General features: G+C 40.3%; 1 protein-coding gene across 1 annotated transcript in view; it reads left to right on the forward strand.

The window, feature by feature from the left end:
- The window catches only part of LOC122800843, a 1417490-nt gene extending 1410967 nt beyond the window's left edge, over positions 1-6523 (forward strand). The window contains exon 25 of the mRNA XM_044070157.1: positions 5944-6523. The gene's annotated coding sequence lies outside the window, so the exon portion shown is untranslated. The remainder of the gene's footprint in view (positions 1-5943) is intronic.
- Positions 6524-14955: the final 8432 nt, after the last annotated feature.

The following is a 14955-nucleotide window of genomic DNA, read 5'->3' on the forward strand; positions in this document are numbered from 1 at the left end:
GATGTTCCAGGAATTCTTCCTGAGTTTCTCCAATAAAAAACACAAATCTACAAGGAAATTTCTAAGGATTTTGGGTTACATGGCATCTATGATTCTCATAATCAGTCCGGATTCAGCAGTTGTCCTTTCAGATCCCAGTTCTGGGATTCCTAAAAAAGGGGAGATTCTTTGGTGGGTAAACTGGATCTCTTGCAAGCCATGTCTCCCACTCTCCCTTCTGCCTTAACTACAGTCTGTAACTGCAGAAACATCAGAATTTAAGTGGGTGCAGTAGATTTAGTTGTGAGTTTTTCCTGATCACATCTACCAATTGGTTAATGATAGTTCTAAAGCTAAGCTTTACAAAAAGGTTGATAAAATTCTTGGAAATCAAAAATGATGAAATCATTCTAAGTTACATCAGACCCAAACTAGAATATTGAATAATAATATGGAAACATTATAAGAAAACTACCACAAGTAAATTGGAAAGAGTACAATGATAATACAGCAAGAGTGGGTGTGAAAATTAAAGTTGTTATAAAATATCCAAACTTGTACAGTGTTTCATATAGATATTTAAGTGGACACCTTACTCAGGTGTATTTAGCATTTAGAAGCAAATACCTATGGAAATGTTTGCTGTTATCAAAGAGTAGTAGAGAATCATTAGACAATCTGTGTAGAAGATTGAATATGAATGAAAGATGTAGTAACTGGTTCTGTGAGAGAGGAACCGATATCTGGAAAAGACTACCAAATGATATTAAAGTAAGCATTAGTTAAGATATTTTAGGAATAATTTGGACACATTGGAATTATGTTTTTGGTATAGTGGCAGACAAGAAGGGCACTATTGCCCATGTTTGAAATATTTGTATGCATGTAAAGGGGTAAAAGGGCAAGTGTTCTGAAACCCTCCAGATAGACAGAAGCACATCAATGTGTGAGAGATGCTGGCAGCGATCAATGCTTTGAAAGCCTAAAATCATTTCTGGTGCCCAGAATCTCTGCAAGTGTCCACAGAAAACACCATACTAATGTGGTACATAAAAATAAGGGGGACCTCAGATTCTACCCTCTTTGAGACTGGCTATGACAGACTGGTATATAGCAACTTAGATCAGTTTGTTTCTGCAGTCTTCTTACAGTCTGTTAGAGCATGCCCAGCAGGACCAGGACAGACTCACAAGAAAGGCAACTTTATCCTGAGGTCTTTCAAGAACTGATTCAGCTGTGGGTAACACGTCAGGTAGATCTGTCTGCCTCCTTTCAGAACAAACAGCTGGAGAAATTCTGCTCCAGGATTCCCTGCAAACAGGACTGAAAGGTGGATGCTTTCTCATTCCCATGGGAAGAATTCTCCTGTGTAATTTTCTACCTTTTCCACTGATATCCATGGCTTTTCTGAAGCTCCAGAAGGACACCCCAAAAATATTGGTGACCCCCCCCCCTTTGACAAGATAACAGTGGTTCTCCCTTCTTTTCAAACTGGCTAAGGTCAATTACCACAAACTTCCCCCCAGACTGAATTTGCTCTCTCAACACAGGATTGTTTGATTCACTTGAGTTTGGAAAATCTTCATGTAATTGACAAGAAGACAGAATTTTAATACTATAAGGCACCTGCTTTCTGAAGTCATTCAACGGATAATAAAGGAGAAAAATGAAAAAAAAAACTACTAGCTGAAAATCATATATGTACAAGTGGAAAAGATTTTCTGGTTGGTGCCAGTCCAAGAATTTAGACCTGCTTTCAGGCCTGGCTGCCAGTGGCTCTTAACTATTTATGTGACTTACTCACTTTAGTCCTTTCTTATTTCTTTATTATTGGATCATAGAAAGTTACTAGGCTAATGGCCCTAGGACCCTTACAAACCTAGCCTAGTTTTGCCCTTGTTTCCATAATCAACACCTATTGCCCCTGTCCAAGAGAGAGACAGGTGGGAACCCCCGGGGTGAATGTATGGTTACCCATACAATCGTCCAAATTGTGCTTGAAGAAAGCACTTATCAGACATTTCAGCTTGATTGACCTGTGACCATCCCCCACACACTTTCTAAACTTGCTCAAGTTAAACAGTTTTTGCAAGGAGTGTTGCATATTCATCCACCTATGTAATAGGCGATTCCTCCTTGGGATCTCAACTATGTACTTGAAAAGCTTACTTTTTCTCCTTTGAACCATTTCATCAGGCTTGAATGATCTTAGTGTGGAAGACTGTTTTACTAATTGCTCTGACATCTGCTAGTAGAGTATCTGAATAACAAGTGATTATGGTGAGTCAACACCACCTTATTTTTCAGAAGGGCAGAGTTTCTTTGAGGCTAATTCTTCTTTTATGCCTAAGGGGGACTCAGAGTTTATTTTAAGCTACATTGTTCAGCTCCCTGTCTTCTTTTCTGGAAGCAAGAATAAAAGCAAAAATATTTTTTTCTGGATATCCGTAGGCAGATCCGATACTACTGTGATAAAACTTGAGGCTTCAGTAAAGCATATCAGCTATTTGACTCATACAAGGGTAAGAGAAAAGGACAAGAGTCAAAGCTTAACATTTCCCAGTTGTTGTCTCACACTATTGCTTTTTTGTTACACTCACCTTAAAAAGTCAATTCCAAGCTGGATTAGAGCCTATGCCACAATGGCTTTAGCTTCTTTGGTGGCTTTTTGGCAAGAAGTAAACTCTAGAAGTGTTCTAGAGGTAGAGACTTGGTCATGTGTACACATTTACAAAACACTACAGAGGCTGTATTTCTTTTACAGGTCAAGAACAGGGTTTTCCAAGACATTATGCAGGGTTTCCTGGAGTCTTAGTTCATTGTTCTCCTCCCTTTAGTAGTTTTCTAAGCTATGGTAATCTACCCATTCGGCAAAGGCTGCTGCAACAGAGATCTGTGCATGAATGTAGTACAGCTGTGTAAGTAAAATTATTGTAACAGTAAATATTCTAATAGATCACCTTCCCTTCCTCCCTTCCTCCTGCTCCCTTATTTGCTTGCTTTTTTTTTTATTTTGCATTGACATAGTGTGGATGTTTCCACCTTTTGTGCAGAGTTTACAGTTGGGTCTGTTTCCTGGCATTGTTCCTTCAGGTCTCTTGCATTCCTCCTTGGCAACAAATACTCTGAAGCATTTTGTGCTCTGGTTGTCTTTATATGGAGATCTGCTCAAGATCCTGACAGTTGAACTGTGTGGAAGGCAACCGTTAGCTTTTTAAGTTTGCCAGTCACGGATGGTAGGAGCCATTCATTTGAGGCTACTGCAACAGTGATCTATCAGAATAACCACTCATATGACAAGTTTACTACTGCAGGTTTTTTATTTTTATGGGTATACATTAAAGGGTTTCAGAAAAGTTTAGCTAGCATTTCATATATGAGTAATTTGATTTCCACAACACAGCTAGAATACTGTGTTGTAGTTCTTCAGGTGAAAGACCACATTACATGTGAATACAGTATGTGCTTGGAAAAGAAAAAAAAGGTGTAGGTAACCCTGAAAAAATAAAAACATGTAAAGTAACTAATTGTTTCATAAATGATTTTTTAATCTAACAAATGAGTTCAGCTCTGATAGAGAAGTTAAAAAACTTTTATTTTATATTACGAACTGCAGTACTTAAAGACAAACTGCTTTTTACCACAAAGGCTTCTTCAGTGTAAACATATAACTTAAATAGTTACTGACCCATCCTTGTATACATTTTCTGATAACCCAAAAATCCCTTCAGTTGGAGCATGTGGGTAACAAATACTCTGAAGCTTTTTGTGCTCTGGCTGTCTTTATATAGAGATCTGCCTGTGTTTATGATAGTAGGCAGTGAGTGCATGGCTTTGAAGATTGTTCTGGGCAGAGCACAGATCCGACTCAGAATGCTCACTTGATCACACACTGAATGCACCCCCATGACTAATATGGAACATGATGATTCATATAATTCATGCATTTAAGAGACAGGAAGAAACTGGGACACTCCGAGAAAGCCTACTCAGGTGCAGAAAGGACAGTCAGACTTCAGGCACACATAAGAAACCCAACTGATAATTGAAGTAGAGGGCTGCTTACTGTAAGACAGCAATAATGCTCCCTGCTCCACTGTGGCAACTTCAGTTGAACCATCATTTAAAATGCGTGAAGAAAAACATTCTTCCTTGTAACAGATTGAAAACTGATGAAAAGAGAGGCAGATGTTATATTTTAACATAAATACATACATGAAAATCGTAAACACATTAAGGTATTTCACCTAGCAGATCCTAAGTCGGTCATACATCAGCATATGTAATATTAAAAAAATCGCTGTCCACTAAAAAATCCAGCCATAAAACTCATATGTAGTATATGGTTTACTATCAAAATATCAACATGCAGAACACTGAAGTTCAATACAACGAAAATGACGTCACACTTCGGCATACTAATTAGCTTATAATGTCGAATCTGTTGATCAAATTTAGCAGATTCGACATTAATGTCGAAAATCGCCCATGATGGCAATATAGGTGCAAATCACCCATGATGGCAATATAGGTGCAAATGTAAATGAAACACCTACACTGTCAATTATGCTTAAGCAGGGGGGGCAAGCCCCCCTGCAATCCCTGTGTGGGGCTGTACCCCCCACACCCCCTGCATATTAAATATTGTAACTCTGAGATCGCACTACAGTGAGGAAAGGGATACCTTTCCCTTTCCGCACTATACCTCAACTCTACTCACAACATCGAGTTACTATCATTGAATGCACACTTGCATTCGCTGATATGAAATCTCGATCTCCTAGCGTTCAGCAACATGGAAAGTTGACTACCTAACGTTTGATTTCCGCGTTCGCTGAACCAAATTTTAACATATTGATAGTAAACCATAGTATATAACTATGTTTCAACAGTAATAATATATATCCATATATTACATATAGGTTTTGATATTAAATAAAAAACTAAAACAATGCACTATAACACTACTGCTGTGTATGTAAAATTCATTTAACTCACCAGCATTATTAAATATTTACCAAGACATATAAACATATACACACTTACCTATAGCTGTTTACTATTAAGATTCAAAAAAGATTCAAAAGATTAAAGTCCTGTTAACCAATATTAATTTTTATATATTATTGTTTTAAATTCAACACATTAAAAAAATGCCCTTTATAGTTATATTTCTATAATGTCATCTTACATCAGTGCATACTCATTTTCAATTAAGTAAAACAAATTCAGATTCACTATTTCTTAGGAAAATGCTAGCCATTAAAATAAACTATATGAGAAAGGGTACAGTTGTGGTCTCTACTCTGTTATCTTGATGGCTGAGTCAAGTAATTTCACTTTTTTAAATACATCAATGGATTTTTCTTTTAAGTATTAAGTGCAAAAGGGTTGGTGTTCAATGACTGTGTCATGTAAGAATGGATCACAGGAAATGCATAGTATTTAACTACCTAATTACAAAAGCAAAGCAATTGTTATGAAAATGCCAAAAAGTAGTAAGCAGAGCGTTTTTCTTAATTAGTTTTATTTTAAGCCTCATTCCAACACTCAGCAAATGTAAAAGTGTGAAATGAATATTTCTGTGATGGCACTTCTTAAATCACTGAAGTCTCATATTCTGTAGGAGTCATAACAGTGTCATATTAATTATTTTCACTTACAAATGAAGCTATTGTTGTTGTGTCTTTCGGCTTTTCCCGGTTAGGGGTCGCCACAGCGGAACTCCGGTCCGCTAATGACTGGAAGTTTATTTTTATGTGCCGAGTTACCAGCCCTGACGCACAACCTTCAACGAAGCTGTAAGTAATTAAAATGTGTCATGTTACTTTCTGCCTGAATTAAAATGTGGCACATGACCTTTTTGTTCAGGAATGCAGTACTTATGTTCTTTCTACTTCTAAGTTGAAATATTTTCCCTGATCAAGTATATCATTGCATTTATTTGTTTGTTTATGATTCCAGAATGTAATAATTTAATGGAGAAAGCCATTGCAATATGAACGATACCTAGAAATAAATTGCCATTATCCAATCTAATCTCCAAGAAAGAACGTTATTATTGCAAGGAATGAAGACTGCTGTTGATCTGCATTGAAGACATGCATAAAGAGCCATATAATTAAAGTCAGTAATTGTCAGGAAAAGAGGACACTGCATTATTGCTATTTCTTCTTTAGTCTTATCTTCTTGACTGTATAAGATTATTTTAAACTAATCCACATGCTTGTTTCTGTACCTTAGATTACTTGAGTGAACATTTTACCTGTCTTGTACAATAATTAAAATATTTGTCACTTGCATAAATTAGGATTCATTATTTTTCAAACCTGCACACTTCATTTTTCAGAAATTATGAACTTCTAAGTATTATTATAGTAAAACATAAAGAAGCAGCATATTGTAAGTAAAGACTGAACTACCAGCAATCATTTAATATCTTTCATTAATGCAGTTATTTATTTCTGTAAGTCTGCACTTATAAAACTAAAATGTACATCATACTTAATTTGTGTAATAAAGTGCATACGTACCTGGCAGTGTATTTTGCCTTTTACCTTGTAAAATATTTGTTGTTATAGAAGCCATACTTTTTAGTTTTGTAAGACATTTTTAAAAATTAATACATTGTTCATAAACATAAGTTGCAATTATTACAAACTGTCAAATTACCAGTTCTAGCATTCTTAATAACTTCTTTTCCTGGTTAGGGGTCGCCACAGCGGATCACCTGTCTGCTCATGATTGGCAGTGGAGTTTTATGGTGTCGAGTTGCCAGCCCAGCACCCAACCTTCCACAGAAGGCACACACATGCACGCAGTCATGCCTAGGGACAATTTAGCATGTCCAATCCACCTACAGCATGTCTTTGAGATGTGGGAGGAAACCGGAGCACCCAGAGGAAACCCACACAATCACAGGGAGGACATGCAGACTCCACACAGAAGGCACCCCAGCTGAGAATCAAACTGGAGAACCTCTTTCTGTGAGGCAACAACGCTAACCACTGCACCACCGTGGCTGCCCAGTTCCAGCATTCTTAATAACACCACATGAAAATCAAAACTGAAAAAATTAACTGATTTAAATGTGAATGACCTTTCATTCCTATGCACTTGTTTTGCTTTACTATTACAGCTGAATCTGAGACTAATACTGGTTGCATGTTTTCCTTCTCAGTCTCCTTTTTCCCATGGTTGGAAAGTTGAAATAAAATCTGCACATTCTTTCACTTTATAGATCCTGCCTAAGCTTCGTACCCATTATTTGTCATAAACTGTAATACCACAGATTTCTTCTATTTCTACATTTTTTCCATGTAATGTAGTCACACCATCCACTTAGCCAGGAATGTGTTCCTCAATTCATACAAATCACACAGCTATCCTCTTCTTCTTCAGTTAAATTGTTAATCAAATATATTAGATCTTTAATTATCTGGCATTCTTTATCTTTCCACTTTCTTCTAATTGATTTTAGTTAACAGTAATATTATCTGAAACAAGTTTTGATCATATCCTGATAAATTTTAATATCCTTCATAAAATATAGCTTCTTGATGAGTTGTAAATGTATTCCCAGAAGCTCACCAATCAGATACTGCACTTGACATTTATAAGTCTGCAATTGTTCACATTCCCAGAAATGTCTATCCATTCCCCTATATGCAGGTCCCTGCTCTCCTATAAAGTGAAATCACTCCCCAAAACAATACTGATTGTTTATTTGGAATGCAGAAATGCCTAAATAAATACCTCCATGCAAAGATTCAGAATCTATGATAATTTGCAGTATACCTGATTAGGTCTTGTGTATTTCCATCTCCGTAAAGAAACTGACACTCCTAATTGCTTTACTCATGGAGCTTTCACCTTTGCTACTATATTTCATCTTAAGGCACTTAAGAGTTTGTAAGCTTTGGATAGTGTTCTTTTCAACCCTCACTAACTTTTTCGTCCATGATATGAAGACAAGAGACTTTTACCTGCAGTTATCGGACCCTTTTTCAACTCTTTGACTTCCCTAACCAAAGTAATGTAATACCCCTCAACTTTGATTTCAACTGGTAATTATTCAGTGACTCCTCCCAACTTATCACCTCTTTATTTCTGTCCACTTTGTGTCAGCATCTAATCCCTGTATCTTGATTCCCCACAACATTTATGCTATTTCCTGAAATTCTTCTTGTTTCCTGTCAACTGTAATAATCTCCCTGGTAGTCCCCTGTAACTCTGGATGCCTAAATATGCTTCCCAGTAGTTTCTGCACCTCTTCCAAAAGTGATAGTTGCACATGACTCTCCTGTCTTACTAACACATTTATGATGTCGTTATCCCATCACAAATGATATTTTCCCAAATGATCATTTCCACTCCTCCCAATATTCCCTACTCAAAGCATTGCCTACAAGTATTATTTTCAGTTCAGCCCGCCCAGCCCTACCAGTTCTTCAGACATGGCCACCAGCTCCTAGGCCACTTTTGATTTACATCCCACACGCATATATTTCTTCATTTTTTTTGTGTGTCTTTCAAGTACTTTTTTACAGGAATCTGCCAGAGGGCATCTGAAACATATAGCTATTGTGAAAAGGTGTAACGCTGCAGTACTTACCTTTCATTCAGTTCAAAATGTTACAGCCTTCCATCCTTCAAACATGCCTTTAATATTATTTAATACCTCTTGGTATGTGCTTTTTAATGCTTTATTCACATTATCATTAAAACAACCCATAGATAGTTAGCACTTTTCTACCTCCAAATACCCCATTATTTTGCTTTACTTTCTGATAGAAGTCTGCATTAAGTGGCAAACATGTAGATTTACCTAGAATGACTTTGTTCCCTGAGAGAGACACACACCTCTATTCAATAATTCCATCAAAGCCTACATATTTTTCTGTGGCATGGGCAACATGAAATATATGTTATCAGCTAATGACATAATCTTCTGGAATCTTTCTCAGCTGTATTCTTCAGTTGCTAACCTCCTTATCACTGATACTAATGATTCAATTTGTAGAACAAAATAGGTGGGTACAGAGGACATCCCTGCCTTTTACTTCTAGTCAGAAGAAATTCTTCCAAAAGTTGAGTCTATGCCGTTAATCTTGCCAATACTCCTAAATATAAAGTCTCCATAAGCTGAATAAATCTATCAGCACTCCAATATATTAACATTTTGAATATGTATTACTATTAACTCTTTTTAATGCTTTCTTTGACTCCAAACTAATAATCTTTACTGATTTACTGTTCATCTGAACATCCTGTATTACCACTAAGGCTCCAGTTATGTTATCTGCTGTCCTTTGCCCTATATCATATCTGCGTTGTTCATCATTCCCAGTGCCTAAGTAACATTTTGGGTTATCTGCCAAGGTAAACCAGTACTGGACAGCTTTCAAAAGCTCAGACCCTCCTCCATCTGTCTTCCTGAGACAGATGATTAGTGGAGCATATCCCAAGAGTGAACTCTTCAGCTGTCAGTGGAAGTGAGTGCTCAGTTTTTATCTGGCATCCAAAGAAGAAAGTCGTCTGACTCTTCACAGGATACACTGCTATTTTTTGTCCTGGCTTACTGCTCAGATAAGCCCTATTTAGGGACCCACTCCTCTCACTTTATTATTACATTCTCTTTCCATTTGTATGTTTATTTAAAAAAAAACATCTTTTAATATTTTATTTCCATCAGTGTTCACAGTAATTCCTATGGCACATTTTGCTTGAAGCAGTGTTTATTTGATTTACTGCTTTGACAAATATTTTTTTCAGTTTCTGAGGAAATTTTCAGTACTTCTCTCAGAGTCTCACAAGTGCTGTATGTTTGCATGCTGTTGAGACACTAGACGCCTCTCTATATTGTTGGTTCTGCTTTATTTTCATTTTTTTACAGGAAGATATTGTAGAACTTTCTCAGCATGTATACATTATTTGCCATATGTATGACACTGCTCTGTTTTTTTATAATATTCGATCAGAATTTTATGGCAAATGAAGTTCTTTGAATATACTGTGGAGATTTTATTCTGACAAAAAAGCATAGGGCAGGATTCACGAAGGCTTGCACGGAGTGTAAGAGACGTGCAACATTCCATGCAAGCCTCGCGATCCAGGAACAGCCCTAAGCTCCGTGTAAGAGACCAGCTAAAACGTCTCTTACACGGACTGGGCGTGGACATGCTAAATACCTCACTTGCATCTGAAAGGTATGCAAATGAGGTATATTAGCGATCCACGAAGCAGAAACCAGTCCGTGTAGGAGACGTTTTAGCTGCAGAAATGTACTCAGCTGACAACTGAGTACATTTCTGCAAATTCCACAACGGAGCGATGTCAGCTCCAAATAAAGGTTGCATATGACTCAGGCAGCATGCCAATGGCCAAATATGTGGCCATTGGCAAGATAACCCGATGCAAAAATATTAAAAATATAATTTTTTTTTCCGGCGATCGCCGATGTTTAAACCCAGCGCAGCCCCGCGCAAATGGGCTGCGCTGTATAAAACAATAAAAAAGAAGGTTATAAACCCACAAATGTGGGTTTCATGCAATACATGGAATGACAATGCAGGGACCAGCAGACCAAAACCAACATGGCCACCGTGTAGTGGTTGCTAAGGGGGGAAGCTGAGTCTAAGACATGTAACTAAGCATTAGTAGGCAATCTGATGCAAATGAGGGTTCGGATACTGAATCTCACAGTCAAATACCAAATGAGCACAGTCTGAGTAGTGTAAGAGATACAAAAGGGGGAGGAATAGAGTAGGAGATAGGTGACATCACAGGGGGGAATGGTAGAAAGAAATGCAGTTCATTGGAGGCCAGTGTAACATGACAGATGACAGGCACACATCATGGAAAGAGGTGTGCTACTAGATAAGTCATGGAAAGTCAAGAAATGGAAGGTGTACACTGTTACCTACACCAAAGTTTCTTGCTGGCCGTGCATGCGCACGTGTGCGCGCCATGAAGCGCGAGTAGGACAGTGTGCACGCGTGTAAGGCAGTGTGAGCATGTGGGAGCGTGTTGGGAGATGTTTAACACTGTTTGTGCGGGTGTACGCGCGTGTAAGGCAGGCTGAGTATGTTGGAGACTGTTGGCAGACGTGTAACAGTGTTTGCGCGGGTGTACGCGCGTTTAAACCCGAATAAGTAGATTTTGAACCGTGTAAGCACGTGTGCGCGTGTGTAAGCCACTGTGAGCGTGTTTCAGATAGTATGCACGTTGCTCCCCCCTGAGGAAACAGAGAGGAAAACGGAAGCAACAGAATTAATAGGAAGCTAGCAGGGATAACTGCTGAAGCTAGCAGGTGAAAATAATTAGAAGCAGGCAATTACACAGGCAGAATAGTAGCCCAGCCCAGCACTTAAAACTCTGCAAACAGTAGTGCAGGATGTTTCCATTAAGAGACACTGCAAGACAGGAGTAAGCTAATAGAAGTGAAAACTGAAAAAGCTTCACTCAGAGCAGAAATGTTAGGGGCTGCCATAGCTGTCATAATGAGACATAGGCGACTTGCTGAGGGTAGTGACAATGCAGATGGTGCCAGACAACCCACAGTGAGGAGACGGAGAAGAGTGTACAGGCCCAGGGTCACCTACCAGGGGTTACATGAGCTGGAGATAGTAGAGCGCTATAGAGTGGACAGAGAGCTCCTGCAGCAAATTGTTGAGCTGTGCAGGCCACGCCTCACACACAAAACCAACAGAGGGGAACCCATCCCAGTGGAAACCAAGGTATGTGTTGGCCTAAGAATACTAGCAACAGGTACCTTCCAGAGACCAACTGGCGATATGATGAGGATATCACAGGCATCAGCCTCCAGGGTACTACACCAGTTCCTGGATGCCATGTCAGCACATGTCGGTGATCATGTATATTTCCCCAATGCCCGTGAGGTATTGGCCAGCAATATGCGTCACTTCCAGCAAATAGCGGAATACCCCGAGGTACTGGGTGCAATAGACTGCACGCACATATGCATCAAAGCACCAGCCGGTGAGCGGGTAGGGCCTACATTAACCACAAGGGCTTCCCCTCCATCAACTGCCAGGTCATGTGTGATGCCCAGGGCATAATAATGAATGTGTGTGCTGGCTGCCCCGGGAGTTATCACGATTCCCACATCTGGCATTTGACGCAGCTGTACCAGACATTTGCCAATGGGGACATCCCACACGGACACCTAGTGGGGGATGCAGGTTATGCACTGGAGCCGTGGCTGATGACACCCATCAGAACGCACACACACCTGAACAGGAACGCCATAATGAGGCACACGCACAAACACGTAATGTAATAGAGCGTGTGTTTGGGCTGCTCAAGTCACGGTTCCGGTGTCTGGACACATCTGGTGGAACCTTGCAGTACACACTGACTACATGTACCCAAATTGTCATGGTATGTGCTATGCTACATAATATGATCTTGCGAAAACAGCTGCAGCAGGACCAGCATAGGGCCGGGCCAAACAGCCCCCCACCATTGCCAAGGACATCACAGGCAGAGCGTGACTCAGAGGAGGAACAACCTAAGCCTGCCCCAGTAGGCAGAAGGAGGCGTGCCCAGTATGCCCTGGCCTTGGCAAAGAAGCAACGCATAGCACATACACTGGCTCAGTAGGAACCCTGGGAATGATACCCCTCTCTGACTCACTCATATAGTAACAGGGATGCCTAACATGACACAACCTGCTCTCAAACATGTACAGGGAGTGTAGTATGTGCATCCGACAGAGGCAGCCCTGCAGCACCACCTGAGGCATGATTGCCATGTGTTAAGCAATGTAACACCATCTAGTATATGCAAACATGAAGACCCTGCCTAACATCTCACCCTCACCAAGCATGATGCCACACTATGAAGACAAGAAAATCAAGTACAATAATTGGCTGAAGTAATGCAGTCAGTCAAAGGGGAGCCAATGTGTTACAGGCTGGGAAGATATGCGGAGTTTGACATGATGCACCACCTGCTAGGGGTGGCATGCACCTTTCATGCCATGCCCCATGGATACTGGCAAAGGCTGTCAGTACCCACAGCATGCCCTGAATAGGTAAGTCTCAAAACACAAACCCAACCTCATAGGTTCTACAAGGGATAGGAACCTAGATGTAATACTACCCCATGACAAATGTATAAACAGCAAGATGTGTGCAGTGTAAACGCACACAGTAAGGAGAATGTAGATACCAGTCCTGTAATAGAGAACTGGGCAAGGCTCACATCAGCACCCTAACACTACCAGGTCACACCTCATACTGTGCTGTACAGCCGCAAAACATGGAACAAGCTACAAAAGGAGGGTGACTAGCAAGAAATGGCAAGGATAACCACACCCCATGTTGGTACCACAACAAGAAGCAGCATGGAATATCCATGGTCAAATACCAATGGCTAAAACTGCCTCACAGTATATAGCCTGCTGCAGACCACTGTCCTAATACCAGGAACAGCACCTGGCCTATGTCGGAATACATGAATATATCAAGCCCCCCAAACCACATTATATTTCTCGACTGAAAATACCCACACATACACCGGTAGCATTGTACTAGCACCAACACAGTAGGAGAAAATTACCCAGATTCCATAAACCAAAATGCCCAGGAACAATGTACTACTCCCACAAGAGGTGTAAGCATACTGGATGTGATAATCAGCAACATGTGTGCTAGATGTCAAGATGAGAAGTGTACCCCTTACTGGTAAGACCAGACCATAGAGTAATCACACTGGATATACACACCCTGACCCCAGTCCCTGGCCAGAATGCCACAGTGAAAAACATGCGTAAAGTATAGGTTTCAGCCCTCAAAACTGATGTTGAATCCACAAAAGGCCCTGTGCAAGTGCAGAATATGGGACACACCACAGAACATGTTATACAGGCATTCCATAAACACAGCCAGGAATGCTTGGAGTATGCAATCACAAATAACAACAACACACAATGCCATACACGCAGGCATCTGGCATGCTGGCCTCCAGCCATTACCAAACCATGCAAGAGAATGAGGAAGTTACCACATGATAGAGCAAACATAAAAAGGGAAGTAATCACTGACCAGTAGTATGGCAACAACATATGTCCACACATACAATCCACTAAGTCCAGCCACAACAAGTATAATCTATGAATCCAGAGGCAATGTGACGCCAGTACCAAGTACACAGACAACCACAACACCCCCCAATAAATACAAACATATGTGATAGATGCATCCATGTATCCAAACCAGAGGTTGAGCTCCAACAACTCAGTACTGTCAACACTAGTCAGGAGGAGAAGGTAACCACATACACCACAAACCCAGTCCCACATAGACCTACCACAACTGTAAACCAAACACATAAACACAGACAAATATTCCCAGAGGCCTTAATTACAAACACACCACACCAACAGAAGCCTCCAAAGTAGATCACAAGCAATCACAACCTTCAAACATAGCACATGCAACGAATAGTACGCAAAGCTGGTGTGCCAAACAGTCACAGGCCCGAAGGATTAAAAACATGCCTGATACAGTCGTAATAGGTGTCTGTATAGGCAGACACACAGCTGTCCCACTCACCAGACTGAACAAGGGAAAGGGTAGAGTAAGCTGCTTGTAGGTTGCCACAAAATGCCACTTAACACAAGTACGCAGGTCACCCCAGAGCAAGCAGAAATATGATGCACTCAATGTCCATGCTGGTGTGAATTACCTGAGATGTACCTCCCTGGTCAACATCAAATGAGACATGGATGGTCCCTCCGAGTATGTACCCCAGGGCAGGATGACACTGGCTGTGTGCAGCATCCAACCCTCACCAAGAATGATGCCACAGTACAAACACAGAATGCTCATGTTTAACAGCTGGCACAGTTACAGCTGTCAGTCCAAGAGGGTGTAATGTATGTCTGCTTGAGATGTCAAGCATGACAAGCCATGCTTCTGTTACAGGGATGGCTGTCAGCTGTTACCCGTG

Source organism: Protopterus annectens, chromosome 4.part1, assembly GCF_019279795.1.
Source record: "Protopterus annectens isolate FY-2018-M chromosome 4.part1, PAN1.0, whole genome shotgun sequence".
In the NCBI taxonomy this organism is placed as follows: Eukaryota; Metazoa; Chordata; order Ceratodontiformes; family Protopteridae; genus Protopterus; species Protopterus annectens.